This window comes from Salmo trutta, chromosome 36 (genome assembly GCF_901001165.1).
Source record: "Salmo trutta chromosome 36, fSalTru1.1, whole genome shotgun sequence".
NCBI classification, from domain to species: Eukaryota; Metazoa; Chordata; class Actinopteri; order Salmoniformes; family Salmonidae; genus Salmo; species Salmo trutta.
In genome coordinates this window covers 25960926-25988303 of record NC_042992.1, presented here as the reverse complement: position 1 = coordinate 25988303, position 27378 = coordinate 25960926, and the positions used below count along the sequence as shown (strand labels likewise).

Sequence of the window (27378 nt, the reverse complement as noted above, 5' to 3'; positions counted from 1 at the left end):
CGCACTACCCCCTGTAGCAGCTCCCGGTCAGATGCCGAGCAGTTGCCATACCAGGCAGTGATGCAACCGGTCAGGATGCTGTCCATGGTGCAGCTGTAGAACTTTTTGAGGATCTGGGGACCCATGCCAAATCTTTTCAGTCTCGTGAGGGGTAAAGGTGTTGTAGTGCCCTCTTCACAACTGTCTTGGTGTGTTTGGACCATGATAGTTCATTGGTGATGAGGACACCAAGGAACTTAACTCTCGACCTGCTCCACTTCAGCCCTGTCGATGTTAATGGAGGACTGTTCGGCCCTCCTTGTCCTATAGTCAACGATCAGCTCCTTTTTGTCTTGCTCACATTGAGGAAGTGGTTGTTGTCCTGGCACCACACTGCCAGGTCTCTGACCTCCTCCCTATAGGCTGTCTTGTTGTTGGTGATCAGGCTGTTGTGTCGTCAGCAAACCTAATGATGGTGTTGGTGTCGTGCTTGGCCACGCAGTCGTGGGTGAACAGGGAGTACAGGAGGGGACTAAGCACGCACCCCAGAGGGGCCCCAGTGTTGAGGATCAGCGTTGCAGATGTGTTGTTGCCTACCCTTACCACCTGGGGGCGGCCCGTCTGATGTCCAGGATCCAGAGGGAGGTCTTTAGTCCCAGGGTCCTTAGCTTAGTGATGAGCTTTGTGGGCACTATGGTGTTGAACGCTGAGCTGTAGTCAATGAACATCATTCTCACATAGGTGTTCCTTTTGTCCAGGTGGGAAAGGGTAGTGTGGAATGCGATTGAGATGGTTTGCGTCATCTGTGGATCTCTTGGGGCGGTATGCGAATTGGAGTGGGTCAAGGGTTTCAGGCATGATGGCGTTGATGTGAGCCATGACCAGCCTTTCAAAGCACTTCAGGCTACTGACGTGAGAGCTACGGGCGGTAATCATTTAGGCAGGTTACCTTGGTGTTCTTGGGCACAGGGACTATGTTGGTCTGCTTGAAACATGTAGGTATTACAGACTCGGTCAGGTAGAGGTTGAAAATGTCAGTGAAGACACCTGCCAGTTGGTCCGTGCATGCTTTGAGTACGCGCCCTGGGAATCCGTCTGGCCCCGTGGCTTTATGAATGTTTACCTGTTTAAAGGTCTTAATCACATTGGCTATGGAGAGCGTGATCAAACAGTCATCTGCGATAGCTGGTGCTCTCATGCATGTTTCAGTGTTGCTTGCCTCGAAGCAAGCATAAAAGGCATTTAGCTTGTCTGGTAGGTTCGCGTCACTGGGAAGATCACTGCAGGGTTTCCCTTTGTAATCCGTAATATTTTTCAAGCCCTGCCACATCCGACGCTCTCCGAGCCGGTGTAGTACGATTAAATCTTAGTCCTGTATTGATGCTTTGCCTGTTTGATGGTTCGTCTAAGGGTGTAGCGATATTTCTTATAAGCATCCAGATTAGTGTCCCGCTCCATGAAAGCAACAGCTCTAGCCTTTAGCTCGGTGCTGATGTTGCCTGTAATCCATGGCTTCTGGTTGGGAAATGTACGTACGGGCACTGTGGGGATGACATTGTCGATGCACTTATTGATGAAGCCGGTGACTGCGGTGGTATACTCACTGCCATTGCATGAATCCTGGAACATAGTCCAGTCTGTGCTAGCAAAACAGTCCTGTAGCTTAGCATCCACGTCATCTGACCACTGCCGTATTGAGCGAGTCACAGGTACTTCCCGCTTTAGTTTTTGCTTGTAAGCAGGAATCAGGGGGATAGAATTATGGTCAGATTTGTCAAATGGAGGGCGAGGGAGAGCTTTGTACGCGTCTCTGTGTCGAGTAAAGGTGGTGTAGAGTTTATTTTCTCCCTCAGGTTGCACGTGACATGCTGGTAGAAATGAGGTAAAACGGATTTAAGTTTGCCTTCATTAAAGTTTGTTCTTTCTCTCAGGTGTTTGCGGACTCCTGCTAATTCTCCTGTATGCAGGCTGTGTAGTGGACAATTTAATACCCAGGACTGCAATCTGTGATTCATTCAGCCACGGTTCTGCATGTGGAGATGCTGGAGATTCGAAGAAATTAGAATTATGCAGTTTCAAGTGGCAATCTCCTCTGAGAGCCTTGTGTTAAATCAAGTTATGTTGTTAAAATCCGATCTGTGATTGACAGATGTTATTCTTGAATTGTGCTGCTCACATAAACTCATGCTCCAACGGTTGTTACACCAGAATAGAAATGCCTTTGCCTCTCCTCAGCTTCCTAGATGCCTTTTCATTCATTTGCTGTGCCTTCCTAGGCTACAATATCACTATGTTACTGACTTTTAATGCATTTCAGTTGTTTCTGTATTTGGAGTTCATGTATTTCTATAGATCTGCGGACAGAGTTCACCGCTGTATTTCCCTGCTCTATGGCCAGGTTAGGGGGGTGGTGCTGAGACTGTGGGACTTGGAGTAGATGGCAAAATAGTTTTTCCTTTCTGCTGTGCTCGCTCTTTTGGGGTCTAGTCCCAATTACGGCAAATCACTTTGTGACAAATGTTGCTTTTAATTAATTAATTTATTGATTGATGGAGAAACCAATTGCTTGATTAAGATCGGTTGAGGCAAAGATGAAGCTGTGAGAGATGTCTAACCTAATATCAGTGAGCTAATTGGTCCTTTTGGTTGTAAAACCTAGCCTAACGGTTGACTCTGATGTCTGCCGACAAACAGACCCAGTCTTTTTCTGGGAGAGAACCGCACGTCAGGCTGAAATCAAATCTGGTTAGTGTCCATTTACTTTGTGACAATAAAAACCTTGAAATAATAGTATCTACCAACGTGGACATATGGCAGTGATCCACACAGCACATTCAGCTACAGAAAGGTTGTGTCTGTCTGTGGTATTGACGTTTGACTGAGGGCCTTGATGTGATAGTGGACCAAAGTCCAAGTGAAGTCTCCGTTCGACCGGCTTTGGTCTGTTTCCCTGCACTATGAACTTGCCTGCCCATACTGACGGGTGATGACTTCTCCAGTTTGTGGAATCTTATAGGTAAATATTGATAGGAGCATGATTACTGATTTTTAAGTTGAATGTTGTCAATCTCTGCAACCAAGATGTACTGGAGAGGACCAGAGTTGAGAAACACTGCTGTAGCCGGTGAGGACTGTGGTGAGGACTGTGGTGAGGACTGTGGTGTGCTGTGTAGCCAGTGGACTGGCTACACAGCACAGTTCTACTGTATTCTGGCTGTGCACTCAAAGATTCTCTCCGCTAATTTCTCTCCCTCTCTGTCTGCAGTGCTGAGTAGTGATTAGCCACACGGCCAGGACAGCACGCTGCCTCACAACACTGTGTGTGTGTGTGTGTGTGTGTGTGTGTGTGTGTGTGAGAGGGAGAAAGAGTGTCAGTGATACCCTGGGGGGGAGGGTGTTTTTGTGAATGATCTTTGGCTGCCTGTGACAGCTGTGTGTGTGTGTGTCCTTGGCAGTGTGTGTCTGTGTTCCTGTGTGGCAGAAGCCTCAGGAGGATCCTCTCTCAGTGACCTGCTCCACGTGCCACCCGTCTCTTCTCTTCAGTAACACAGTACTGAAGTCATTCTCCATCCCTGAAACAACAGTCTAGGAGGTGGTGCAAACGAAGGATAGTCTCTCGTCTTCATTTTTTTACTGTGACCCTACGTTATTGTCTCATTCCACACGTTGTGTCCACCGTTGTTACCTGCCTTCATCAGTTCACTTTTTACCTGTTTTTCCCATCCTCAAATCATTCACTCTTCTTCTTGTACCAGCCACTGCCCTTAGAGCACTGCCCTTAGAGCAGTGGTATGGGATTTGGACCATGCTAGTGGTCTACCACTAGGTGACGCATACAAGGTGTGCAGCTTAAAACTTAAATGCTAGCATTTTTTTAAGACTACACACACAAAAAAAAGGGCAAACCCATTGAAAATGTCGTCAAATTCCTCGTCTCCCCATGTTTGGACAAAATGTCAAACTTGGGCAGTTACTCTGGTCCAGGTTGGAATGTACAGCAAATTAAAGCATCGAATTGTAAAAAAATATATATATATATTTAAAGTGCGCTAGATTAGAGTACGAATATGCTTCTCTCCAAGCTAGCCCGGTGCTGAAGATTTTATTTTCATAACGTATTGTGTGTTTTATGGAGAAACAGGTTAACCTTTAAATGTGTGGCTGCTGAGGGGGGAATGTCGTCTCAGTTGTTGATTCTGGGGGGGTAGGTAGATTGTTACTGTACCTCACAGCTTTTCATACACAGCTCTGCTCAGGACTCAGGCTAGCTCTCTGTGGTAAAATGCCATTGGCTTCATGAGGGGTGGGAAAGCAGACGTTGGAGGGTTTTCTTGCAATGCATTTTGGGGAATAACATCATTGACCAGGTTAAAGTTAAATGGTACAGTTACTGGTAGGGCAAGGCAACTGCCATTTTCTTCTTCTGAAACCGGTTAGTACCGTTTCTCCTTGGGTCTCAGCCTCCACCAGCATGTAGTCCAGGTGTAGGTGTGGCAGGCTGCAGCGTTTATCTCCCGCCATGCATCAACCTCTCCACGACCCCAGAATTTGCATGCCTCAGGCCTAACTATGGCTTAGCGAAGTGTGTGTATAGCTAACTGTTGGTGCTTCGTTCCATTTGAAGTACTGGATGTGCAAATTCACCAGTCCAACAGTTCTACTCCCCCTCTGAGGCGTGCTTACCTATACCGGTGACCAACTACCGGTACTTGAGTCAGTTGAGACTAGGGGGAATGACATCACCGCCAGTCAGGTGTTGTGTTAGTAGGTTAGGCTTGTGACCCAGTCAGTTCCTTAAGCACCTTCTGTTCCTCTCTGCCTGCCTGGCTTGGCCCCGCTGGCTTTGTTCAGGTGGTTATTTCTGGGTAGTATAGTGACTGAGTAACACACTTATTATCGTAAGGTGTCATCCTGGCCACTGTGGTCATTGTGGCTGATAGTCAGGCTGATTATAAACACTGAGCACATCATCTGACCTGTGGCCATATGGCTGGGACGTCATGGGATTGTCTTACCTCTTTGGCTGATGCATAAAACAGGCCCACTCTACGGGTTAAAATAAAGGTTAGCCTAATCGGCCACATTGATTTTAACCACTAACCCTAACCATGACATTACCCCTAAACCTAAGCCAAAATAATTCCTTATTAGCTGCTTATATGTCTTCACTTCTGGGTTGGTGACAATGGTGTGGCCAGTGAAATTCGAGCAGAGGTGGGACGTTGGTCGGCCAATCAAAAAGCTGAATTATTTTAATCTTGGGTTGTACTCTATGGCGTGAGCCTGTTTCATTTCTTCCTTCGTCCAACCACCAGCACCCCTAGCCTCTCTTCAGGTCAGGAATGGTGATCTGGCTAGAAGATGGGTCTGACAGTGACAGGTTAATGTTCTCCAGTGGAGGGTCTTGTTCAATATCTTCTATCATTGACCTAATATGCTGCCTATAGAAGAAGGAAAAAGTCAGAACAAATACAATTTAAATGTTATTTATTTGACCTTTATTTAACTTGGCAAGTCAGTTAAGAACAAATTGTTATTTACAAAGACGGCCTAGGAACAGTGGGTTAACTGCCTTGTTCAGGGGCAGAAGGACAGATTTTTACCTTGTCAGCTTGGGGATTTGATCTTGCAACCTTTCGGTTACTAGTCCAACGCTCTAACCACAAGGCTACCCTGCCGCCCCATTTACTCTGTCAAATGGGGGAATTATTTGTTGTCGCTGAATAGATAGAAAGTCAGACAACTTGTAATATTGTTTAGTGTGTGAAGGCCGACCGCTTTGTTCTTCTCTCAACCTAAGCCAGACAGTACTTTGCAGACAATATTTGGTTAATACTACATTTGAAGAAGGGTAGCCTATCTAGTCTAATAGCAGAGTTCAACATTCAGGGGATTTATCCGGGCCGGTGCCAAGTGAAAGCAACCGGCCCGAATGAAGAAAATGACTAGGCACCTCTGGACAAGATCAGCTCACAGGGAAGAGAATGGTGATCATAAGAGCCTCCCATATTTTCTGTAGGTTTTAGGCTCAGAACTTAAGGCCTGGTAACCTTGTTTCATCCCGTTAGCTTCCAACGGGGTTGAAATGAAGCGTTTTTAATCTGTGGGATGTGTGACGACCTGTAGTTTTGTTCTGTAGATCTTTAGAATTCTTGCGAACACCTGGAGGAATATCTGGGTGTGTGTACTGCTGTGATAGTAGTGTGGTGCCTCACTCTGTCCGTGTGTGCTCAGACCCTAGGAGAGCAAGCAGGAGAGGTGTGTTTCTTGTTTTATTCCAGAGTCATGTAGCGGTCAGCTTGGAGTTCTAACCACTGTTGTTGTAAGTGTGGCAGGCCAGCCGATATGGTGGGAAGGAAAGTGGCTAATTGAGAACATGGCATGGGTTTAACTTTCCTTTTGTTTACATTTAGCTCTTTAACTGATATGGATGGTTGCAGACCCGCTCAGACAAATGACTATTTGGCCCACCAGACATAATGTTTTCTTTGAAAAATCAGCAGGCTGTTAATGGACGTTGTTTTTCTTAGTGGTCGCGTTAGTTTGTAAAGTGTTTCACCAACTCTTGCTTTAGGCCTGTGATAGTCAGGGGAACAGGGATGAAGACCCACATACTGGTATAGAAAGTGTTCTTATGGTTGTTCTTGCTCCTCTCTTCATACACTTTTGTGAAAGCAAGAGTATTCTTTTTTCCTTAGCGTGTGTGAACACTCATTGGATTAGGCCTATTCAGTAGGTTTGCAAGTTATTTCTTTGGCTCGATGTAGCTGTTCTAAGTACCTTAACGTCCTTGTTTGATATACTCAAAGCCAACCATGAAGTCATGGGGTGTAAGTGACAGTGACAGCTGTCTAAGGGGGCCCCTGAGTGCGGGGGGCCCCTGAGTGAGTGTGTCAGTGTGTGCAGGGCTTTACAACAGAACAATAGTCTGTGTAGATCCTAGGCCATGTGGCGGATTAAATTAGCAGGACTTGTTTATCGTCTGCCCCAAGCCCATCTGTTTGAGTCCACCGCGACACACACACACACACACACACACACACACACACACACACACACACACACACACAGCACCAGTATCATCAGTCCCTCCCCAACCCTTCCACCACTCTCAAAGGCCAAGAGTGTTCTGGCTTTCCTCTATGCAGATTAGCCATGTGCTAATTGCATTTATTTAGTTTTAGGGGGAAAGAGGAAAGAAAGGAGGGAGGAGTTTCCTTACAGCGATTGATTAGATGACTGGGCAGAGAGCAAGGGAGGGACAATGTTTGAGAGGGTGGTGGAGAGGGGGACAGAGTGCTGGGAGCGTTGGGGGACTGTGTGAGGAGCATCGGGGACCGTGTGTGTGGGGGGGGACCCAACCAAATCATGAGAAAACAAAAAGGTAATTATTTCCAATATGTAAAGTAATTAACAGAAAAACTGAGCAAACTAAGATGCTATTTGGCCCTAAACAGAGAGTAACCATTGGAAGAATACCTGACCACCGTGACTGACCCAAACTTAAGGAAAGCTTTATGTACAGACACAGTGAGCGTAGCCTTGCTATTGAGAAAGGCCGCTGTAGGCAGATCTGGCTCTCAAGAGAAGACAGGCTATGTGCACACTGCCCACAAAATGAGGTGGAAACTGAGCTTCACTTCCTAACCTCCTGACAAATGTATGCCACACATATTTCCCACAGAAGCACAAAGAATTTGAAAACAAACCCAATTTTGATAAACTCCGATATCTACTGGGGGAAATACCACAGTGTGCCATCACAGCAGCAATATTTCTGGCCTGTTGCCACAAGAAAAGGGCAACCAGTGAAGAACAAACACCATTGTAAATACAACCCGTATGTTATTTATTTTCCCTTTTGTATTTTAACTATTTGCACATTGTTACAACACTGTATATAGCCATATGAAATTTGAAATGTCTTTATTCTTTTGTAACTTCTGTGAGTGTAATGTTTACTGTTCATTTTTGTTGTCTACTTCTTGCTTTGACAATATTAACATGTGTTTCCCATGCCAATAAAGGCCTTGAATTGAAATTGATATTCAGAGGGACCGTGTGGGGGGGAGAGGGAGGGAGAGAGTCTCTGTCCTTTGAACGTCTCCAGCCGCTATCTTTTTACTGCCGTTCTCACCAGTCAGTTTAGAAGTGAACACACTTGCACATGAACTCAGAACGAAGGCTTCACAACAACAATAAACATGCCTCTGCAAACTCATCTGACCTCACAATACCATATCACGATACTTCGGTGCCGACACCATGTGTTGCGATTTGATGTTCCAAACATATTGCTCACCGTATGTCTGCTGTAGAGAGACGAGGGAGCGTGATAAAACAAGGTTTGATCAGTCAGGGAATGCTGAAAACCTGTTGGCTCACTATTTAAAAAAAGATGTAGAACCAGCTATAGGATGAAAAATACTGCCGTTTTGGTGCAGGTAGCGCCAACTAGCGCTAGCTAATGCTAGGCGTACCTACAGTAGCACCAGTCATTTTTCTGTGTGCAAATTAATAGTTTGAGACAAATATGAAAATTGTAGGATTTATTAACGGCTATTGTAAAATTAATCATGGCGGAAAAAGTAGAGGACATCAATTGATTTATGACACGTTGAAATACCGACCTTCGGGTCTCTGTAATTCGATTCAAAGCAACACGTTTCATTCAGTCACTAGACTGTTGCTCAGTTGTACAGTACTCCATAGGTGAGTTAAGGAGCAGAATGCCATAACAATCCTTGACCTCCATCCAGGAGAATGAAAAGACAAGTATCTCTCTCTCTCGCACACGCCTCAAGGGGATCCCCGAGGGCCTCGGACTCAGAGGCTGTGTGTGTGTGTGTGTGTGTGTGTGTCAGACATTTGAACAACTTCAACAATATAAGGAAATGCTTGCTAGTAAACCGATCAATGAAAGAATGGTATAGAGGATGGTCAGTCACCTGACTGGGGTTGGATGACACCCCTGTGAGGCTGGTAAACTAATGACTGCGGGTTTTTTTTTTAACCTCATTTGAATGAATAAAACCATTTTAATACGTCAAACTTGAAAGTGGTTGCAGGCAGTATTTACCTTTTCTAGCCAGAGGACAGCTAGAGGGTCGTGTGGCTGGCTGCCTCTGCACATCCAGTCAGACTCCGAGACAGACGGGGTTAAAAGTGCGGTCACAGGAGAATAGCTCCCTGTGGTGGGGTCCTGTAATGACCCTAGGGAGTATAGTAACACACATACTCTCTGTCTGTGAACCTGGGGTAGCCCTGGAGAGAGAGGCCTGCCCTGTGGGTGGCTGGGCCGGCTGGAGGTAAAATGTGGAGTGGATGAATGTGTTATCTCCGTATGCTGACCCCACCCCCCATGGGACCAGTTCCCTAGCCTCTCCCACATACCGCCAGTGTCATTCATACGGTGCCAAAACGGCGTTATTAAAGCAGGAAAAGAAGAGAGGAGAGGAGCCAGTCTCTGGCCCAGGTTCAAACGTCATACAGCTGGGACCTGTTACGTTTCAGGCACACTGCCCTCTCCCTCCTCTCTGGTCTGGGCTATAAATACACTATGGTTGTCTTCCTATAACCAGGGACTGAGGTTTGGTTTGGCAGGGGAAAACATGACGGAGGAATAACCGTGGGAAGCAGTGAGAAGGCCTTGTGTCTGTGTTGCCCACCTGTTTTGGGGTCCAAGAGGCTCAAGGTGCTGCTGCCTGGTACTTCAAAGCATCTTCTCTCTGTACTAGCATCCTCTCTCTGTACTAGCATCCTCTCTCTGTACTAGCATCCTCTCTCTGCACTAGCATCCTCTCTCTGCACTAGCATCCTCTCTCTGCACTAGCATCCTCTCTCTGCACTAGCATCCTCTCTCTGCACTAGCATCCTCTCTCTGCACTAGCATCCTCTCTCTGCACTAGCATCCTCTCTCTGCACTAGCATCCTCTCTCTGCACTAGCATCCTCTCTGATTGTATGCTGGCGGTCGGCGCCGGTGGCATTTACATGAAAAGAGGCAGACTGGCTCAGATGTATCAGGTGTTATTTGTCACAAGCTTCGTAGACAGCAGGTGTAGACTAAGAGTGCAATGCTTTCATACGGGTCCTTTTCCAACAACGCAGATAAGAGTGGAGCAATACCAACTATCCGCCCTCAGCTCTCAGTAGTAGGGGAAACACTGCTGGTGGTATTCCACCAGTCCAGTCAGACTGACGCTTCGAACACACCGACAGCGTCGTTGCATTTTGGTACACCAGAATTACATTCATTTCCAATGAAACGCTGCGTTTGTCTTGCAGCATTGCGTTGCAGAGGCAGTTGCAGTACGTTCGTGGTGTGGTGCAGAAGTTGATTTATAGAAGGTATGCGTCAAACTGTATGTGTAGACGGCTTGACAGAAATGGTAGCAGAAGGTGACTGTTGAACTTTAGTTGCACATATCCAGATGATGCTGCGTGCTATTTTGCACTATGACGCAGTCGGTGTGTTTAACGCGTTACTGAGGCGACTGTGTGTTTGTGTGTGTGAGACGCTCCCCCCGCCACTACACCCCAGGTGCAGCCAAGGTCAGGCCTCCTCTCCCATGATGTCTCTCTCCCCTCCAGTCCTCCAGCTGAGAGGTGGGCAGGCCTCCAGCCACCACAAACAGACGGACACTTCCATTTCCTCCAGATTATTTTCCTAGGAACCTTAACACTCCCCAACGTCAGAAAGTAACTTTATCCTCCCGCTGGCATTCTGATCTCCTGGCGGAGGGATGGAGGGAGGATAGACTGGGCTCATTCATTCATGGCCAAGTTTTTTTTAGTGGGAAACTAATCGTGTTTTGTTAGCATTCTTTAGCTATACCCTCATAGGTTTCGCTTTTCCCACCGGTGGCATGGCTTAGTTATGGGACACCGTAGTGAGATCTCATGCAGTTTGTTTTTTATTTAAAACATATATTTTTTTTTACTAAGCTTGTGTACAATTTATCACATTTGAATAAGTTCAGTTGGTTCAAATTATTTTATTCAGGAGTACAGTTATTGCAATGTTTGTTAAAGATGGAAATAAATGTATGAATGTCTTATGCTTGGTATCTTACTAGCCCTCTCTCTCTCTCCCTCCCTCCCCTCCCTCCCTCCCTCTCTCTCTCTCTCTCTCTCTCTCTCTCTCTCTCTCTCTCTCTCTCCCTCTCTCCCTCTCTCCCTCTCCCTCTCCCTCTCCCTCTCCCTCTCCCTCTCTCCCTCTCTCTCTCCCTCCCTCTCTCTCTCCCTCTCTCCCTCTCTCTCTCCCTCTCTCCCTCTCTCCCTCTCTCCCTCTCTCCCTCTCTCCCTCTCTCCCTCTCTCCCTCTCTCCCCTCTCTCCCTCTCTCCCTCTCTCCCTCTCTCCCTCTCTCTCTCTCTCTCTCTCTCTCTCTCTCTCTCTCTCTCTCTCTCTCTCTCCAGCCCCCCAGCCCTATGGACCAGGCAGGGAAGATGCGAGGCCAGGGGTACGGTGGAGTCAACCCCTACTCTCAGCAGCAGGGGCAGGGCCCTCCTCCTCCAGGGGCTCAACAGGGTGCCTCCTACCCAGGCCAGGGCTACGGACCCCCAGGGGCTCAGAGATACCCCATGGGCATGCAGGGACGCACCCCCGGTGGCATGGGTGGCATGCAATACGGACAACAGGTTGGTAACGTTTTTCTGTTGGTCCTGCTCGCTCTCTTTCTCGATCATCATACCCTCATCATACCCTCTCAATCATCACACTTCCATGCAGTCACCGCTTAAATGCGCCTGTTAGTTTGATAGACAGTCACACGCAGGCCTGTTTGGTGTTCTAAGCACCCTGTAGAGAAGACAAGTCCTGTCTCATTGTTACCTCTCACACAACCGCAACTTCAGGTGGGTTTGATGCAGGTCTTTTCTGCAACTCCTCATGTTTTCTTTGAGTCCTTGAGAAGGTAAGTGCCCTGCTAGACACCACACGGCTTTTGTTTTCATTTTTTCCCTCACTGTACTTGCTGGGCAAGGTCAGCTGCTCTTTCGAGTTACCAGAGAACAATACAAGACCAATGTGCTGTGTTGTAAGTGTTTTTACGTACAGGAAAGCCTCACAAGACCACCAAGTGATGTTTTAAAGGGCAGCTATTAGAGTTTTTATTTAATCTTATTTAATATAGCCTAATGTATAAAAATACATGTTTTATGTTAACCGCTGAATTTGATTGTTTTTCTTAAATCAATTTATTGTATTTTGTTAATAACAGTTGAAGTCGGAAGTTGAAACTCGTTAAAACTCGTTTTTCAACTGCTCCACAAATTTATTGTTAACAAACTATAGTTTTAGCAAGTCGGTTAGGACATCTACTTTGTGGATGACACAATACATTTTTCCCAACAATTGTTTACAGACAGATTATTTCACTTAATTCACTGTATCACAATTCCACTAAGTTGACTGTGCCTTTTAACCTCCATGGGACCGGCGGGACGAATTCGTCCCACCTACGTAACAGCCAGTTGAATCCTGTGGCGCAATTTTTAAAACGTTTGAAATACTATTACTTCAATTTCTCAAACATATGACTATTTTACAGCTATTTAAAGACAAGACTCTCGTTAATCTAACCACACTGTCCGATTTCAAAAAGGCTTTACAACAAAAGCAAAACATTAGATTGTCAGGAGAGTGCCTAGCCAGAAATAATCAGACACCCATTTTTCAAGCTAGCATATAATGTCACAAAAACCCAAACCACAGCTAAATGCAGCACTAACCTTTTATGATCTTCATCAGATGACACACCTAGGACATTATGTTATACAATACATGCATGTCTGTTCAATCAAGTTCATATTTATATCAAAAATCAGCTTTTTACATTAGCATGTGACGTTCAGAAAAAGCATACCCCCCGCAAACTTCCGGGGAATTTACTAACAATTTGCTAAATTACTCACGATAAACGTTCACAAAAAGCATAACTATTTTAAGAATTATAGATACATTACTCCTCTATGCACTCGATATGTCCGATTTTAAAATAGCTTTTCGGATGAAGCATATTTTGCAATATTCTAAGTACATAGCCCAGCCATCACGGGCAGGCTATTTAGACACCCGGCAAGTTTAGCCTTCATCAAAATCACATTTCCTATAAGAAAAATGGTCTTACCTTTCCTGTTCTTTGTCAGAATGCACTCCCAGGACTTCTACTTCAATAACAAATGTAGGTTTGGTCCCAAATAATCCATCGTTATATCCAAACAGCGGCGTTTTGTTCGTGCGTTCTAGACACTATCAGAATTGTAAATCACGGTCGCGCGCATGGCGCAGAATGTGACAAAACATTTCTAAATATTCCATTACCGTACTTCGAAGCATGTCAACCACTGTTTAAAATCAATTTTTATGCAATTTATCTCGTAGAAAAGCGATAATATTCCGACCGGGAATCTGCAATTAGCTAAACAGCCGAAGGAAAATACTGCACGGGGGCGAATTACGCACGCGCCTAATTCTATTGTCCTCTGATGGGACACTTGGAAAAGGGGATAATGTGTTTCAGCCTGAGGCTGCCTCGTCATCGTTCAGGTTTTTCCCGGGTTCTGAGAGCCTATTGGAGCCCTAGGAATTGTCACGTTACAGCTAAGATCCTGACTCTTCAATAAACAGAAGCAAGAACAACAACACCTTGTCAGACAGGGTACTTCCTGCATGAAACCTTGTCAGGTTTTTGCCTGCCATAGGAGTTCTGTTATACTCACAGACACCATTCAAACAGTTTTAGAAACTTTAGGGTGTTTTCTATCCAAACCTAAACAATAATATGCATATTCTAGCTTCTGAGTTGGTGTAGGAGGCAGTTAAAAATGGGCACATATTTTTTCCAAAATTCTCAATACTGCCCCCTAGCCCGTAGAGGTTAAACAGCTTGGAAAATTCCAGAAAATTATGTCATGGCTTTAGAAGCTTCTGTTAGGCTAGTTGACATCATTTGAGTCAATTGGAGGTGTACATGTGGATGTATTTCAAGGCCTACATTCAAACTCAGTGCCTCTGCTTGACATCATGGGAAAATCTAAAGAAATCAGCCAAGACCTCAGGAAAAAAATTGTAGACCACAAGTCTGTTTCATTCTTGTGAGCAATTTCCAAATGCCCGAAGGTACCACGTTCATCTGTACAAACAATAGTACGCAAGTATAAACACCATGGGACCACGCAGCCGTCATACTGCTCAGGAAGGAGACGCGTTCTGTCTCCTAGAGATGACAGTTCTTTGTTGCGAAAAGTGCAAATCAATCCCAGAACAACAGCAAAGGACCTTGTGAAGATGCTGGAGGAAACTGGTACAAAAGTATCTATATCCACAGTAAAACGAGTCCTATATCGACATAACCTGAAAGGCCGCTCAGCAAGGAAGAAGCCACTGCTTCAAAACCGCCATAAAAAAGCCAGACTACGGTTTGCAACTGCACATGGGGACAAAGATTGTACTTTTTGGAGAAATGTCCTCTGGTCTGATGAAACAAAAATAGAACTGTTTGGCCATAAGGACCATCATTATGTTTGGAGGAAAAAGTGGGAAGCTTGCAAGCTGAAGAACACCATCCCAACCGTGAAGCACGGGGGTGGCAGCATCATGTTGTGAGGGTGCTTTGCTGCAAGAGGGACTGGTGCACTTCATAAAATAGATGGCATCATGAGGAGGGAAAATGATGTGGATATATTGAAGCAACATCTCAAGACATCAGTCAGGAAGTTAAAGCTTGGTCGCAAATGGGTCTTCCAAAATGGACAATGACCCCAAGCATACTTCCAAAGTTGTGGCAAAAGTCAAGGTATTGGAGTGGCCATCACAAAGCCCTGACCTCAATCCTATAGAAAATGTGTGGGCAGAACTGAAAAAGCGTGTGCGAGCAAGGAGGCCTACAAACCTGACCTGCTCTGTCATGAGGAATGGGCCAAAATTCACCCAAGTTATTGTGGGAAGCTTGTGGAAGGCTACCCGAAACGTTTGACCCAAGTTAAACAATTTAAAGGCAATGCTACCAAATACTAATTGCGTGTATGTAAACTTCTGACCCACTGGGAATGTGATGAAAGAAATAAAAGCTGAAATAAATCATTCTCTCTACTATTATTCTGACATTTCACATTCTTAAAATAAAGTGGTGATCCTAACTGACCTAAGACAGGGAATTTTTACTTGGTTTAAATGTCAGGAAATGTGAAAAACTGAGTTTACATACACCTTAGCCAAATACAATGAAACTTCCGACTTCAACTGTGTGTGTATACAGGGCTTTCTTGTAAAAGTTATCTTGGTCTCAATAGGACTAAAATAACCGCGTCTTTAAGTAGCCCAGGGGACTCAACCATTCCCCCCCCTTTTTTAATGCAGTGGGCTGCATTAAATGGGTCCGCGGACCATATGTTTGAGACCCCCTGATATAGATTGTAAAGACTCTAAATCTGTGATTACATTGCTGTTTGTCCTCTCTAGATGACCGGCTATGGGCAGCAGGGTCCAGGAGGCTACGGTCAGCAGAGCCAGGGCTACTACGGCCAGCATGGCCCCCCACCACACGCTGGTCAGCAGCAGTCCCCCTACCCCCAGCAGGTCCACCCCTCCCAGGGTCAGCCCTCAGCCCAACACAGCCAGCCTGGGGCCCCCGGCCCCTATCCCCAGGGCCAAGGGCCTCCACAGGGGGGTCCACCTCAGATCCAGCCGCCCTACAACCAGGGACCGCAGCAGCAGCCGGGTCCCCAGCAGGGCCAGGCCGTGCCTCAGGGTCAGGGCCCCCAGCCCAGCTACCCTCAGCAGCAAGGACCCCAAGGGCAGCAGCCTCCACAGCAGCAGCTCCCCTCGCAGCAGCAAGGACCCCCCCAGCAGCAAGAAAGGGCGGCCCCTCCACAGGCCCAGCCACCCCCGGGCCACCAACAACCCCCAGGCCACCAGCCCTCTCCAGGCCACCAGCCCCCCCCCAGCCATGGTGGGCAGCAGCCACCCACAGGCCATCAGCCCTCCCCAGGCCCCCAGGGCCACCACCCCTCTCCAGGTCACAGTGGACCCCCACAGCAGCAGGGTCAGTCTCAGCAGGGCCAGCCCTCACCCTACTCCCAGACCCCACCCCTGCAGCAGTCGCCCTTCCAGCGGTTTCCACCTCCGCCGCAGGTAAAACACCACCCACCCGTTGAACTAAGACCTAGGCATTAGCTTGGGGAGCTAACGTAAGTCGGCAGGGTTACACGTCAGGTTCTTCAGTCTACCGACAGTCATCTGTTTTTCCTCACCCTTTTTCCTCCCTCTCTCTTTAGGAGCTCTCCCAGGACTCATTCAGCTCCCAGTCCAGCGCTCCCCCCTCCAACCAGCCCATGACTTCCACAAAGAGTGGAGCAGAGGACAGCATGCAGGGACGGCCTTCTAGCTTACCGGTGAGTCCTCCCAACACATTAACGGTCTGTCACTCAACACACACACACACATACACACATTCTATCATACTACCACTACAACAAACACTACCTCCCTGGCTGTCAACTCAGCAGACCTCTTTCCCAGCATCTCCTCCGGCCCAGCCCCCTCTGTTGGACTGGCTGCTGGCTGACTTGACCTTGACTGTTCACATGGTAATAAGCTGGAACACACACACACACACACGTCATGGTCTTTATAGACTCTCCTGGGTTGACAGTTATTCTGACGTGAGCGTTCCCTTGACGCTGCAGGGAGTATCGGTGGATCAGGTTTCTGAGAGGAGAGGTAAGGAGAAAGGGCAGGTTGGTGGAGCTGTGGGACGAACAGAGGAGTCGAGTTGAGTAAAAGGCCACGTTTACTGAAGCACAATTAACCTGTCTCGAGAAGCAGGTGAAAACATGTTCATTAGGTAAATAAAAGGTGATTTATATGTGATATTTTTCACTTTGAAATTGACCTTTTATTTCACCCCTAATTAATTAGCAAATGCTAATTCAAAGATACAGGATTATGAAAGGAAAGGGTGTAGAACTTTCACTACTTCTCTCTCTGTGTGAAAGAGCTTAACACTCCCGTTGAAGTCAGTATCTGTGGTTGTTTATAGGTTCCGACAGAGAACACATATGACCTAATTCAAGGCGGCAGGGATAGAAAGTGAAAAATGAGATCGTTAATGAGATATAATGAAAGTGAGGGAGGGCGGGAGGGAGAGGGGGAGCGATTGAGCAACACGTGCTTAGGATGTGTTTCCCTCTATTATTTATCCTATTTATTTATCTCGGGACTCAGCCATTGGCCAAGGAGATTGTGTTTCCTGGGGATTCCCCCCATCGGCTGTGTGTGATTGGCTATGAGAGCCATTCATCTGGCAGAGGTCTGGACAAGCAGATTCCACATTGCCTGCCGCCCCCTCCTCCCCCTACCTTCCCCGTGGAGTGCACATGACAGAGTGTGCAGATTAGTCCCGCCAACTTTAGCCATGCTGCCTTTCAGCCAGCCACACACACACACACACACACACACACACACACACACACACACACACACACACACACACACACACGGCTGGCTGGCTAACACCTCAGCCAGAACAGTGGAGATACAACACTGATGGCCTCAGCCATATCATAAAGCCAGTGTTGGCTTAGCCAATGCCAAATGATAGCCCAACCAGAGCAGAACACATTGGTGGTTTATCATTGCGCGATGTCAGGTAGGTAGCTTTATGGTGAATTTATTTCACTTTAGCAAGGCAACACCTCCTCAGCCGTTGTACATGCAGACTGGTCTGTTTGATCCAGGTGCTGACAACCAGTGTTTCTGTCTGCTGCATATTCCTGTGGGAATTCACACGACTAACTGACAGACGGTAGTCAAGCCCTGGTAGCACAACAACAACCAGCATGAGAAAATGGAAAAACAGCCAGGCAGCGAGGGTGAAACCAGATGGACGAGTTGAGCTGGTTCCTCGTTTGTTTTCAGCCAGGTTGTTAACTGAACTGCAAACACACACTCTCTCTCTGTCTCTCTCTCTGTCTCTCTCTCTGTCTCTCTCTCTGTCTCTCTCTCTGTCTCTCTCTCTGTCTCTCTCTCTGTCTCTCTCTCTGTCTCTCTCTCTGTCTCTCTCTGTCTCTCTCTCTCTCTCTCTGTCTCTCTCTCTGTCTCTCTCTCTGTCTCTCTCTCTGTCTCTCTCTCTGTCTCTCTCTCTGTCTCTCTCTCTGTCTGCCTCTCTGTCTCTGTCTGTCTCTGTTGTTCAACATACTGTGTTGTTCAACATACCACACTCTTCTTTTAACTCTTTTTATTTGACACTGTGTTGTCAGATCTTCAATCAAAACCTAATATTAGATTAAGGGAACATTTGTGAACAAATAACACAGTGCTGATACTTATTTTATTTATTTAATAAACAAAGTTGTGCACCACCCAATGCCCCAGTGTGAAAAGTAATTGCCCCCTTACACCCAATAACTAGTTGGGACACCTTTATCTGTCAATGACTGCAACCAAACGCTCTCTATAGTTGTTGATCAGTCTCTCACTTCACTGTGGAGGAATTTTGGCCCACTTTTCCATGCAGAACTGCTTTAACTCGGCGACATTTGTGGGTTTTCGTGCATGAAATGATCATTGCAGGTCCTGCTGCAACAGGTCTGGATTTTGACTAGGCCATTCCAAAACTTTGTTTGCATTTCAGCCATTCTTATGTAGACTTGTTTGTGTGTTTTGTATCATTGTCTTCACTTCAGCTCAGACGGATGGCCTGACATTCTCTGATGCAGAGCAGAATTCATGGTTCTTTCAGTGATGGCAAGTCGTCCAGGACCACAGGCAGCAAAGCATCCCCATAACGATCCCACTACCACCACCATGCCTGACTGTTGGTATGAGTTCAGTTCTGTGGAATGCAGTTTTTGGTTTTCACCAGACATAACGGGAACCATGTCATCCAATAAGTTCCACTTTTGACTTCCAGGAGTCTCGATGATCATCCAGGTGCTTTTTGGCAAACGTCAGCCAACTTTTTGGACTACATGGGTCCCGTCATGCATCAAGACAGTGATCCAAAACACAAGCAAGTCTACATCCAAATGTCATAAAAGCAACAGTATTTTAGTTTTGTAATGGCCAAGCCAAAGTCCTGACCTAAACCCAAGATGACCACGAGGTGAGGTCGTCTGGGGAATCTTTCCAGGCCGTGAGAGAGAGGATTTAACCCTGCTTAGGTGGCTCTGACCCTGGGTCGTCTAGGCCTCGGCTTGGCCTCGGGAGGGCTCCAGGCAGAGACATACAGGGGTCAGGGGGTCACTACTGTAGGAGCATAGGTTGAAGTCCTCTGGGTTATATGGATATTGTAATATAATTTACAAGGCACGTAGTTATGACACATAAAACCCCAGACCTACACACGACACTGTGTGTCTGTCTGTCTGTCTGTCACTGTGTGTGTCTCTGTCTGTCTGTCTGTCACTGTGTGTGTGTGTCTGTCTGTCTGTCACTGTGTGTGTCTGTCTGTCACTGTGTGTGTCTGTCTGTCACTGTGTGTGTCTGTCTGTCACTGTGTGTGTCTGTCTGTCACTGTGTGTGTGTCTGTCACTGTGTGTGTCTGTCACTGTGTGTGTCTGTCTGTCACTGTGTGTGTCTGTCTGTCACTGTGTGTGTCTGTCACTGTGTGTGTCTGTCTGTCTGTCACTGTGTGTGTCTGTCACTGTGTGTGTCTGTCTGTCTGTGTCACTGTGTCTGTTTGTCTGTGTCACTGTGTGTGTCTGTCTGTGTCACTGTGTGTGTCTGTCTGTGTCACTGTGTGTGTCTGTCTGTCACTGTGTGTGTCTGTGTCACTGTGTGTGTCTGTCTGTCTGTCACTGTGTGTGTGTCTGTCTGTCTGTCTGTCTGTCTGTCACTGTGTGTGTGTCTGTCTGTCTGTCACTGTGTGTGTGTCTGTCTGTCTGTCACTGTGTGTGTGTCTGTCTGTCTGTCACTGTGTGTGTGTCTGTCTGTCTGTCACTGTGTGTCTGTCTGTCTGTCTGTCTGTCTGTCTGTCTGTCTGTCTGTCACTGTGTGTCTGTCTGTCTGTCTGTCACTGTGTGTCTGTCTGTCTGTCTGTCTGTCACTGTGTGTCTGTCTGTCTGTCACTGTGTGTCTGTCTGTCTGTCTGTCACTGTGTGTCTGTCTGTCTGTCTGTCTGTCACTGTGTGTCTGTCTGTCTGTCACTGTGTGTCTGTCTGTCTGTCTGTCACTGTGTGTCTGTCTGTCTGTCTGTCTGTCACTGTGTGTCTGTCTGTCACTGTGTGTGTGTCTGTCTGTCACTGTGTGTGTGTGTCTGTCTGTCTGTCTGTCACTGTGTGTGTGTCTGTCTGTCACTGTGTGTGTGTGTGTCTGTCTGTCTGTCACTGTGTGTGTGTGTGTCTGTCTGTCTGTCACTGTGTGTGTGTGTGTCTGTCTGTCTGTCACTGTGTGTGTGTGTCTGTCTGTCTGTCACTGTGTGTGTGTGTCTGTCTGTCTGTCACTGTGTGTGTGTGTCTGTCTGTCTGTCACTGTGTGTGTGTGTCTGTCTGTCTGTCACTGTGTGTGTGTGTCTGTCTGTCTGTCACTGTGTGTGTGTGTGTCTGTCTGTCTGTCACTGTGTGTGTGTGTCTGTCTGTCTGTCACTGTGTGTGTGTCTGTCTGTCTGTCACTGGTTTCACTGTGTGTGTGTCTGTCTGTCTGTCACTGTGTGTGTGTCTGTCTGTGTCACTGTGTGTGTGTCTGTCTGTCTGTCACTGTGTGTGTGTCTGTCTGTCACTGTGTGTGTCTGTCTGTCTGTCACTGTGTGTGTCTGTCTGTCTGTCACTGTGTGTGTCTGTCTGTCACTGTGTGTGTGTGTGTGTCTGTCTGTCACTGTGTCTGTCTGTCACTGTGTGTGTCTGTCTGTCTGTCTGTCACTGTGTGTGTCTGTCTGTCTGTCTGTCACTGTGTGTGTGTCTGTCTGTCTGTCACTGTGTGTGTGTGTGTGTCTGTCTGTCTGTCACTGTGTGTGTGTCTGTCTGTCTGTCACTGTGTGTGTGTCTGTCTGTCTGTCACTGTGTGTGTGTCTGTCTGTCTGTCACTGTGTGTGTGTCTGTCTGTCTGTCACTGTGTGTGTGTCTGTCTGTCACTGTGTGTGTGTCTGTCTGTCACTGTGTGTGTGTGTGTCTGTCTGTCACTGTGTGTGTGTCTGTCTGTCACTGTGTGTGTCTGTCTGTCTGTCACTGTGTGTGTCTGTCTGTCTGTCACTGTGTGTGTGTGTCTGTCTGTCACTGTGTCTGTCTGTCACTGTGTGTGTGTGTGTCTGTCTGTCACTGTGTGTGTCTGTCTGTCTGTCACTGTGTGTGTGTCTCTGTCTGTCTGTCACTGTGTGTGTGTCTGTCTGTCTGTCACTGTGTGTGTGTCTGTCTGTCACTGTGTGTGTGTGTGTCTGTCACTGTGTGTGTCTCTGTCTGTCTGTCACTGTGTGTGTGTGTGTGTCTGTCTGTCACTGTGTGTGTGTGTGTGTGTGTGTCTGTTTGTGTCTGTCTGTCACTGTGTGTGTCTGTCTGTCTGTCACTGTGTGTGTGTCTGTTTGTGTCTGTCTGCCACTGTGTGTGTGTGTGTGTGTCTGTCTGCCACTGTGTGTAGAGGGGGAGGGTAGCGGTCTCAGTCTTGTCAATGTCAGGCAGTTCTTTCACTTTCCCTGGAAGTGACACTTCCTCTCCATGTCAGCCCTCTGTGGGACCCGGAAAGTCTTCCCCCCTCTCTTCCCCCTCTCTCTCTTTTTTAATCTCCTCCTTGCCCTCTGAGAGTTTCTTTTGTACCCCTCTCCCAACGTGGGGCTAATCCCACTGACACTCCCACTGGTCTTGGTCTTTTGCCCCCGCTGCTAAGGATCCTAAGGACTCGGTGTGTGGGCACTGACTGACTGAAAGAGCTCTGGACTAGAGAGGAGGAGCGAGAGAGGGGAAGGTCACATGTTGGTCACACACTCGCTCTCTGTTGTTTTTCCGCCCTCTCTCTTTTCATCCCTCCCTTCCGCTTTCCCCCTTTTCTCATTAACAAGCGTTTCATCTGAAGTAGTTGATTCAGAACTTATACGATTCAGGGTCTGTGTTGTCCAGCGTGTTTGTGTGCAAGAGGAAAACCCAATTGGGCCCCACCCTTAGATTCCGTCACACAGGAACTTGTGGCTTGCATCACTGTTAGCGGACCACCCGCATCTCCCAAACAGCCCCCATGACCTATGGTGTATGTTCCAAGTTCTCTCTACTCGTCTGCAGCAGTACAGCTTGTTTGTGCGACACAGCTCTGGCGCATTCTGCCTAGCTAGGCCGGACCACTTTTTCTCTCTCACCCTACTCAGCCCCAACCTTTCTTTTGCCTTTTGTTGGTTTGGCCAATTTTAGAAATGTGAATAGTAGGCAATGTAACCAATCACAACCCTTCTTTTACATCTTTGCAAATCCTGCAAATCACCAGCAGAATGTGAAAAATCGATTTTCACATTCACTCTGTTGGTAATGCTTACACATCCGATCATAACTCTAAAGGTAGCAGAGAGCCTACTATGGAACTTCAATTAGCCTGTAGATTATATTATGTCCAACAAGATGTTGAAACATTTCCCCATTCAGAATGTCCATATTTTCAATAAATTAATATAATAATTTTTTTTATTGAAATCAAAATACTACTCTTATTACAGAGCAAGCCATAAATGTAACCTTTTTTTTAACTAGGCAAGTCACATAAGAACAAATTCTTATTTTACAATGACGGCCAAACCCTCCCCTAACCCGGACGACCCTGGGCCAATTGTGCGCCGCCCTATGGGACTTCCGATCACGGCCGGTTGTATTACAGCCCGGGATCGAACCAGGGTCTGTAGTGATGCCTCTAGCACTGAGATGGAGTACCTTAGACCGCTGCGCCACTCAGGAGTCCATATAAAGCTTCATATGACACGACTGTTTGCTTTGTAGCACCTACTCCATAAAACATGGTCTTAAAGGAGGCCTGGTAATGCCAAAATGTCATAAATATGCTAACGTTGATTATTTCAAAATTATGCTTTTAGATACAAATGTCAACAATTCTTCCTCCAAAGGACCATTCTATAGATTAAATTTTGTGATAAACCCCCACATTTTTGTTCTGGTTTTGTAAGGAATCACCCTCTGTCTCTGTGTGTGTAAATAAGCTTCGGCTCAGCCTTATTTTGCGAACCTCTCTCTCTGCTCTGCCTGTCGTTGCAGTATTCAGTGTCCTGGGCGTATTTCCTGTTGCTATTCTGGGGCCAGAGCTTCCTGTGCCCACGTGTCTTATTCAGATTCCTGGGTTGACTGCCTCTCCGCTTCTCTACTCTTTTTCTCTCACCCCACCCCCCCACACCACCCCCACCCCCGGCTCCATCTCATTCTCTCTCTCCCGTACGTAGATGATTTTTAATTAATGTACTTGAGAAAATTCAATCTGCTGATAATGTATTGTTTGAATTTGACTCAGTGAATTGTTTTGGAGCTGGCTAACCCAGCCTGCTTTTTGCTCTTGTGCGCACATACGCGCACACTCTCTCACACAAGAACGCCCCTCCCCCCTCCATTTCTGCTAGGCTGAGCTAGTTTTTCAGCACAAAGGCAGTGGCTGACTGCAGCACTGTCTATCCTCTCTGCTCCCTATTTCTCTGTGGTGGTTGCTTGGACAAGGGGATTTTAGATGCACCAAAACAGCTCATTAAATTTGAAGTAATGCTCTTTTAGATTAAACCACCTTTTGTTGTTCTGCTCTGAGAAACGATGGTTGGGTCAGTTAGTGAAGGGCTTTGGCAGCGCCCTCTAGTCTACTTTGGGTTGTTGCTGGGTGTCTGTCGTCGGTGGGAGGGGCGTTGCTCTGGAGAACAAGGCAGAGAAGCAAGCAGTCTGAATCAAATAAAATCACATTTTATTTGTCACATGCACCGAATACAACTGGTGTAGACTTTACCGTGAAATGCTTGCTTACGAGCCCTTCCCAACGATGCAGTTTTAAAAATAAAATGGTAACACATGGAATAAAATAAAATACACAAGAATGAAGCTACATACAGGGAATACCAGATTAGTGTTTAGAGGTAGGAGGTAGATAGATAGGTACATGAAAGCAGGGTAAAGTGACTAGGCATCAGGATAGATAATAAGAGTAAAATAAAGAACAGAGTAGCAGCAGCATATTGAGTCTAAAAGTGTGTGTGTGTGTATGTATTTGCGTATGTAGTGAATGTGTGTGGGAGTGTGTAGGTAGGTATGTATGTGTACCAGTTAAACAAATCCAATTATATTTTAGATTCTTCAAAGTAGCCACCCTTTGCCTTGACTGCTTTGCACAGTTTTTGCATTCTCTCAACCAGCTTCATGAGGAATGCTTTTCCATCAGTCTTGAAGGAGTTCCCACATATGCTGACCACTTGTTGGCTGCTTTTCCAACTCATCCCAAACCATCTCAATTGGATTGAGGTTGGGGGATTGTGGAGGCCAGGTCATCTGACGCAGCACTCCATAACTCTCTTTCTTGGTCAAATAGCCCTTATACAGGCTGGAGTTGTGTTGGGGCATTGTCTTGTTGAAAAACAAATGATAGTCCAACTAAGCGCAAACCAGATGGGATGGCATATCGCTGCAGAATTCTGTGGTAGCCATGCTGGTTAAGCATGCCTTGAATTCTGAATAAAAAGCAGACAGTGTCACCAGCAAAGCACCATCACACCCCCTCCTCCATGCTTCACGGTGGGAACCACACATGCAGAGATCATCCGTTCACCTACTCTGCGTCTGACAAAGACACGGCACTGGAACCAAAAATCTCAAATTTGGACTCATCAGACCAAAGGACAGATTTCCACCGGTCTAATGTCCATTGCTCGTGTTTCTTGGCCCAAGCAAGTCTCTTCTTCTTATTGGTTTTCTTTAGTAGTGGTTTCTTTGCAGTAATTTGCCCATGAAGGCCTGGTTCACACAGTCTCTGAACGGGTGATGGTGAGACGTGTCTGTTATTGAACAATCTGAAGCATTTATTTGGGCTCCAGTCTGTGGTGCAGTTAACTTTAATTAACTTATTTTCTGCAGCAGAGGTATCTCTGGGTCTTCCATTCTTTTGGCTTTCCTCATGAAATCCAGTTTCATCATACCGATTGATGGTTTTTGCGACTGTACAGTCGCAAAAACCATCAAGCGTATATATATTTATATATACACTACCGTTCAAAAGTTTGGGGTCACTTAGAAATGTCCTTGTTTTTGAAAAAAATAAAAAATATCCATTTAAAATAACATAAATTTGATCAGAAATACAGTGTAGACATTGTTAATGTTGTAAATGACTATTGTGGCTTGAAACGGCTGATTTTTTTTAATGGAATTTCTACATAGGCCCATTATCAGCAACCATCACTCCTGTGTTCCAATGGCACGTTGTGTTAGCTAATCCAAGTTGATCATTTTAAAAGGCTAATTGATCATTAGGAAATCCTTTTGCAATTATGTTAGCACAGATGAAATGTGTTGTGCTGATTTTAAAGAGGCAATAAAACTGGCCTTCTTTTGTCTAGTTGCGTATCTGGATCATCAGCATTTGTGGGTTTGATTACAGGCTCAAAATGGCCAGAAACAAAGAACTTACTTCTGAAACTCGTCAGTCTATTCTTGTTCTGAGAAATGAAGCGTATTCCATGCGAGAATTTGCCAAGAAACTGAAAATCTCGTACAACGCTGTGTACTACTCCCTTCACAGAACGGCGCAAACTGGCTCTAACCAGAATAGAACGAGTGGGAGGCCCCGGTGCACAACTGAGCAAGAGGACAAGTACATTAGTGTCTAGTTTGAGAAACGGACACCTCCCAAGTCCTCAACTGGCAGTTTCATTAAATAGTACTCGCAAAACACCAGTCTCAACTTCAACAGTGAGAGGCGACTCCGGGATGCTGGCCTGCAAAAAAACGCTAACAACGGAATTACCTTATTAAGTATTCAGACCCTTTGCTATGAGACTTGAAATTGAGCTCAGTTGCATCCTATTTCCATTGATCATCCTTGAGATGTTTCTACAACTTGATTGGAGTCCACCTGTGGTAAAGTCAATTGATTGGAGGTGATCAAGAACCAGATGGTCACTCTGACAGAGCTCCTGAGTTCCTCTGTGGAGATGGGAGAACCTTCCAGAAGGACAACCATCTCTGCAGCACTCCACCAATCAGGCCTTTATGGTAGTGGCCAGACGGAAGCCACTCCTCAGTAAAAGGCACATGACAGACTGCTTGGAGTTTGCCAAAAGAAACCTTAAGACTCTGACTATGAGAAACAAGATTCTCTGGTCTGATGAAACCAAGATTGAACTCTTTGGCCTGATTACCAAGCATCACGCATGGAGGAAACCTTGCACCATTCCTACGGTGAAGCATGGTGGTGGCAGCATCATGCTGTGGGGATGTTTTTCAGTGGCAGGGACTGGGAGACTAGTCAGGATTGAGGGAAAGATGAACGGAGCAAAGTACAGAGATCCTTGATGAAAACCTGTTTCAGAGCGCTCAGGACCACAGACTGGGGCGAAGGCATCGTGACATGTCCTTGAGTGGGCTAGCCAGAGCCCAGACATTTTTGGAGAGACCTGAAAAAAGCTGTGCAGCGACGCTCCCCATCCAACCTGACAGAGCTTGAGAGGATCTGTCGAGAAGAATGGGAGAAACTCCCCAAATACAGGTGTGCCAAGCTTGTAGCGTCATACCGAAGACTCTAGGCTGTAATCGCTGCCAAAGGTGCTTCAACAAAGTGCTGAGTAAGAGGTCTGAATATTTATGTAAATGCAATATTTCAGTTTTTTTTATTTTTATAAATGTGCTAAAATGTTTTGCTTTGTTATTGTGGGGTATTGTGTGTGTGGATTGATGATGGGGAAAAAATTATTTAATAAATTTTCGAATAAGGCTGTAATGTAACAAAATATGTAAAAGTGAAGGGGTGTGAATAATTTTTGAATGCACTGTATAGTCTAGTGAGTGTATGTAGCGTCAGTGCAAATAATTTGGGTACCATTAATTGCTAAATATTCAATCTTATGGTTTTGGGTTAGAAGCTGTCTCAGAGCCTGTTGGTCCGAGAGCTGATGCTCCGGTACCGTTTACCGCCTGATATAGAGGTCCTGGAGGGCAGGGAGCTCGGCCCCAGTGATGTACTGGGCTGTCAGCACCACCCTCTGTAGTGCTTTGCGGCCAAGGGCGGTGCAATTGCCATACCAAGCAGTGATGCAGCCAGTCAAGATGCTCAGCCTCCCAGCCCCTGGTATCAGTCAGGCAGGCTGTGGTTCCTCCCTCCCAGCCCCCAGATCAGCCCCTGGTATCAGACAGGCTGTGGCTCCTCCCTCCCAGCCCCCAGATCAGCCCCTGGTATCAGACAGGCTGTGGCTCCTCCCTCCCAGCCCCCAGATCAGCCCCTGGTATCAGACAG

General features: G+C 46.5%; 1 pseudogene; it reads left to right on the top strand.

Annotated features, from left to right (window-relative positions):
* The window catches only part of LOC115175735 (AT-rich interactive domain-containing protein 1A-like), a 53006-nt pseudogene that overhangs the window by 3290 nt on the left and 22338 nt on the right, over nucleotides 1–27378 (top strand).